Raw genomic sequence first — 5,203 nt, 5'->3', positions numbered from 1 at the left:
TGGTCTGCTCGGATGGAGGGCCTGGTTCTCAGAGAGGCTGCGTCCCGGTTCTCTGTTACCCGGGGATGTGGAGCCACGGCTGGGGTAAGTAGCTCCGCAGCAGGCCCTGGTTGTATGAGAGGCTGCGGTCCTGGTTCTCTGTTACCCGGGGATGTGGAGCCACGGCTGGGGTAAGTAGCTCCGCAGCAGGCCCTGGTTGTATGAGAGGCTGCGGTCCTGGTTCTCTGTTACCCGGGGATGTGGAGCCACGGCTGGGGTAAGTAGCTCCGCAGCAGGCCCTGGTTGTATGAGAGGCTGCGGTCCCGGTTCTCTGTTACCCGGGGATGTGGAGCCAAGGCTGGGGTAAGTGGTTGTGATGGAGGGCCTGGTTCTCAGATAGGCTGCGGTCCTGGTTCTGTGTTACCCTTGTCACTGCGTGGGCCTGGGTTACGCAGAACCAGGACTGCAGCCTGTCTAAGAACCAGGGTCTCCACCATGTTTGTTTGTCACCCGGGGACGTGGAGCCACTGTTGGGGTAAGTATTTTGGCTGCTGTCCCAGTTCAGTTACCCGGGCTCTGGTCCCCTGTCCCGGGTAGAATTAAAGACACTTTACCGATCCTGGTTCTCAGAGAGGCTGCTGTCCCAGTTCAGTTACCCGGGGCTCTGGTCCCCTGTCCCGGGTAGAATTAAAAACACTTTACCGATTCCTGGTTCTCAGAGAGGCTGCTGTCCTGGTTCTCTGTTACCCGGGGATGTGGAGCCAAGGCTGGGGTGAGTAGCTCCGCAGCAGGTCCTGGTTCTCAGAGAGGCTGCTGTCCCGGTTCTCTGTTACCCGGGATTGTGGAGCCTCTGCGGGTTGAGTGGCTCCGGAGCGTGGCCCCCCGGTTCTCATAGAGGCTGCAGTCTCGCTCCTCTCCCCCGTGCTTGAGTGGTGGATTCCGCCTGTGAGTTTTCGCTCCGGTCGGTCAACTTCAACTTGCGAAAAAGCGTGTAAAAATGAATGCCACCCGGGCAAGCCATACATGCTTTTAAAGGTCTCGCTGAGGAGAACAATTCGGCGTGGGTCTCTGATTTTTATACCGTTTCCCCGATTTTTAAGCCGCGAAAGAGTGCCGTTTTTCCGCCCGTCACTTCACCTCCGGTAGAGCGGGTGAAAACGCTTTCAACCCGGGGAAGCCATATATCCCCGTGAAGGCCTAAGCCAGGAGAACAATTCGGGTGGGTGTCGCGTCTCTACGCGGTTCCCCCGCTGCGAGGCAAGCGGCGGAAGTCGCGCCGGAAAAGCGTTCGAAAATCGGTCAAAAAGGCCGAAATCCGGGAAAAACGCACCACGGGCCGGTAGCCCGTGTTCCGGAGCACAGCCCTGTGCGGTCGAATGATTTTTAGCACGCTCACAGGAGCCGGGAGAAATGAAAAATGGGTTTCCGGGTATACAAAGCATTGCCCCCCCTTGACACGCGCTTAAGCCCCGCCCAATCGGGGAAAATAGTACTTTCAGTTCACAGAAAGACAAAACCCCACCGGCAGGATTTCAGGAGAGGGTTTTTTAAGACACAGAGAACCAGTAAAAAGAGCGGAGTTTTGACCATTGACCCATCCAGGGGCCTTCACTGGCCTCAGGTGAGAAGCTACATGGGTGAATTATGTTGTCTTTGGTCATTTTTGATCGTTTTTCCCCGCTCACGGTTCCATGTGTGTAGAAGCTCTGAAAGTCCCTGGATCTACCTGTTGCTTGGCTGGCGGGCTCCGGCCGCTCTGGTGAGTCCGTCCTGGGCTGTAATTAGTCCGTGGACGGCTCCCTGGTTCTGTTGGAGCTCCGTCAGTGTCCCCCGGGGTCTGGCTTCAGCCAAGCCGACCGCAGTGCACCGTGAGCGGATTACGGTCCGTCCCACGTGCCCGTCGGAAGTCTGGCTCCCAGCCCGCGTCTCCGACCCGACCGATAAGCACACGTGGCCTGCCGTGGAGGGCCCCCGCCTGCCTCGGTGCCCAGCACCGGCGCTTCGGCGGACGGTTCCTCCAGCCTGCAGGCTCGCCTCCAGGCCCGGGCGCGAACGCAGCCGAGCTGCGCGTCTGCCCGCGGCCGTCCCTCCTCAGCGAGACCCAGACGCCCCGTCTCTCCCAGCGGTCCTCCGCTGGGGCCCCGCCGCGGGGGTCCGGTCCCGGCTCGGGACCGTCTCCCTCCGTCTCCCCCGCTTCTGCGGCGGCGGCTCCAGACGTCACCGTTTCTCACGCTTTCTCCCACCGCACCCAGAACAACACGGGCGCTCGTGCTGCAGCCGAGGGCCGTCCTCCGTTCCCGGGGGGCCGCCCGCCCGCTGGGGGTCTACCTGGTTGATCCTGCCAGTAGCATATGCTTGTCTCAAAGATTAAGCCATGCAAGTCTAAGTACACACGGCCGGTACAGTGAAACTGCGAATGGCTCATTAAATCAGTTATGGTTCCTTTGATCGCTCTACCGTTACTTGGATAACTGTGGCAATTCTAGAGCTAATACATGCAAACGAGCGCTGAGCCGGCCCCCTCGTCCTTCGCGGGGCGTGGGGCCGTCGGGGATGCGTGCATTTATCAGACCCAAAACCCATGCGGGGCGCGGTTCCTCTCTCCGGGGGGGCTCCAGCCCCGGCCCGCTTTGGTGACTCTAGATAACCTTGGGCCGATCGCTGGCCCTCCGTGGCTGCGACGTCTCATTCGAATGTCTGCCCCATCAACTTTCGATGGTACGCTACGTGCCTACCATGGTGACCACGGGTAACGGGGAATCAGGGTTCGATTCCGGAGAGGGAGCCTGAGAAACGGGCTACCATCCAAGGAAGGCAGCAGGCGCGCAATTACCCACTCCCGGCTCGGGGAGGTAGTGACGAAAAATAGCAGTGCAGGACTCTTTCGAGGCCCTGCAATTGGAATGAGTACACTTTAAATCCTTTAACGAGGATCTATTGGAGGGCAAGTCTGTGCCAGCAGCCGCGGTAATTCCAGCTCCATAGCGTATCTTCAATTGCTGCAGTTAAAAAGCTCGTAGTTGGATCTCGGGATCGAGCTGACGGTCCGCCGCGAGGCGAGCCACCGTCTGTCCCAGCCCCTGCCTCTCGGGCCCCCCTCGATGCTCTTAGCTGAGTGTCCCGCCGGGGCTCGAAGCGTTTACTTTGAAAAATTAGAGTGTCAAAGCAGGCCCCCGTCGCCTGAATACCGCAGCTAGGAATAATGGAATAGGACTCCGGTTCTATTTCGTGGGTTTTCTCTGAACCGGGCCATGATTAAGAGGGACGGCCGGGGGCATTCGTATTGCGCCGCTAGAGGTGAAATTCTTGGACCGGCGCAAGACGGACGAAAGCGAAGCATTTGCCAAGAATGTTTTTCATTAATCAAGAGCGAAAGTCGGAGGTTCGAAGACGATCAGATACCGTCGTAGTTCCGACCATAAACGATGCCGACTCGCGATCCGGCGCGTTATTCCCATGACCCCGGGCAGCGTCCGGGAAACCAAAGTCTTTGGGTTCCGGGGGGAGTATGGTTGCAAAGCTGAAACTTAAAGGAATTGACGGAAGGGCACCACCAGGAGTGGAGCCTGCGGCTTAATTTGACTCAACACGGGAAACCTCACCCGGCCCGGACACGGAAAGGATTGACAGATTGACGGCTCTTTCTCGATTCTGTGGGTGGTGGTGCATGGCCGTTCGTAGTTGGTGGATGATTTGTCTGGTTAATTCCGATAACGAACGAGACTCCGACATGCTAACTAGTTACGCGGCCCCCGTGCGGTCGGCGTCCAACTTCTTAGAGGACAAGTGGCGTTCAGCACGCGAGATCGAGCAATAACAGGTCTGTGATGCCCTTAGATGTTCCGGGGCTGCACGCGCGCACACTGAGCGGATCAGCGTGTGTCTACCCTTCGCCGAGAGGCGTGGGTAACCCGCTGAACCCCGCTCGTGATAGGGATTGGGGATTGCAATTGTTTCCATCAACGAGGAATTCCCAGTAAGCGCGGGTCACCAGCCCGCGTTGAATGAGTCCCTGCCCTTGTACACACCGCCCGCGCTACTACCGATTGGACGGTCTAGTGAGGTCCTCGGATCGGCCCCGCCGGGGGTCGGCCACGGCCCCTGGCGGAGCGCCGAGAAGACGATCGAACCTCGGCTGTCTAGAGGAAGTAAAAGTCGTAACAAGGTTTCCGTAGGTGAACCTGCGGAAGGATCACACACCGAAAGGACAGCGGGAGAAGGGGGGGCCCCCCTTCTCCCCCGTCGCAGTCTTCGGAACTCTGGCCGAGGGCGCGGGTGGCCGGCTCGCCGGAGACCCGCGTCCGTCAGGCTGCCCCCGGCACGGGGGGTCTCGGCGGCGCGCGCGGGCCACGCGGCGGCGGCGGTGCTCACGCTCCGTCCGTCGGTCCCGGGGCCCTCCACGCGCGGACGTTCCCCGTGCCGTCGTCCGGCCGCGGCGACCCGTGCGCTGTTAGCTCGGCGTACGGGCTCCGCCGCGGACCGCTCCACCTCCTAGTCCGGGGCCGACCGCCCACCGAAGGCGCCTCGCGCGCCGCACGGCCTCCTCCGCAAACAGGCGCGCGTTGTCGGCGCGCCGGTCCCGAAGGCTTCGCGGACCGGACGTCGGCGCGCGCGTCGGAGGATGCGCCGGGCGGCCCGGGGCGCACGGTGACCCGCACGGCGCCTGCCCCACACTCGGAACCTCCACACCTCCCGCGCGGAGCGGCCACGTTGCCCTGGCGGCCCTCCGCGCGCCGGACCGGTACCCAACTCTCCCCTCTCTCCCGGAGAGGGCACGGGGGGTTCAATGTCTCGCCTCGGTAGGGGGCGCCCGTCCTGCACGGGGCGTGCGCGTTCCCTCGGCGAGTCGAGCGCCGGCCGGTCAGCGGAACCGTAGTAACCCTGTCGTCACGGAGCTCGTCCGAAACCTCAAACAGACAACTCTTAGCGGTGGATCACTCGGCTCGTGCGTCGATGAAGAACGCAGCTAGCTGCGAGAACTAATGTGATTTGCAGGACACATTGATCATCGACACTTCGAACGCACCTTGCGGCCCCGGGTTCCTCCCGGGGCTACGCCTGTGAGGGTCGCTTTGCCATCTATCGGAAGGGAGACCTTCCGCGGCTGGGGCCTGTCGCAGGCGCGCTGGTGGTGGTGGTGGCGGCGGCGGCGGCGGGAGGGGGTGTCGGGCCTCGGCCCGACCTCCCCCGCTCCGTCCCGCTCCCCACCCCCGTCGCCTTCGTC

At 61.7% G+C, this 5,203-nt stretch overlaps 1 non-coding gene across 1 annotated transcript; it reads left to right on the top strand.

Annotated features, from left to right (window-relative positions):
• Positions 1 to 4,897: 4,897 nt before the first annotated feature.
• On the top strand, positions 4,898 to 5,049 carry LOC129358041 (5.8S ribosomal RNA). Its single transcript, XR_008605741.1, has one exon. It is a non-coding gene; the product is annotated as a 5.8S ribosomal RNA (ribosomal RNA).
• Positions 5,050 to 5,203: the final 154 nt, after the last annotated feature.

This window comes from Poeciliopsis prolifica, unplaced genomic scaffold, assembly GCF_027474105.1.
Source record: "Poeciliopsis prolifica strain line A6 unplaced genomic scaffold, Auburn_PproV2 SCAFFOLD374, whole genome shotgun sequence".
Lineage (NCBI taxonomy): Eukaryota > Metazoa > Chordata > Actinopteri > Cyprinodontiformes > Poeciliidae > Poeciliopsis > Poeciliopsis prolifica.
This window is presented reverse-complemented; position numbering and strand designations above follow the sequence as displayed.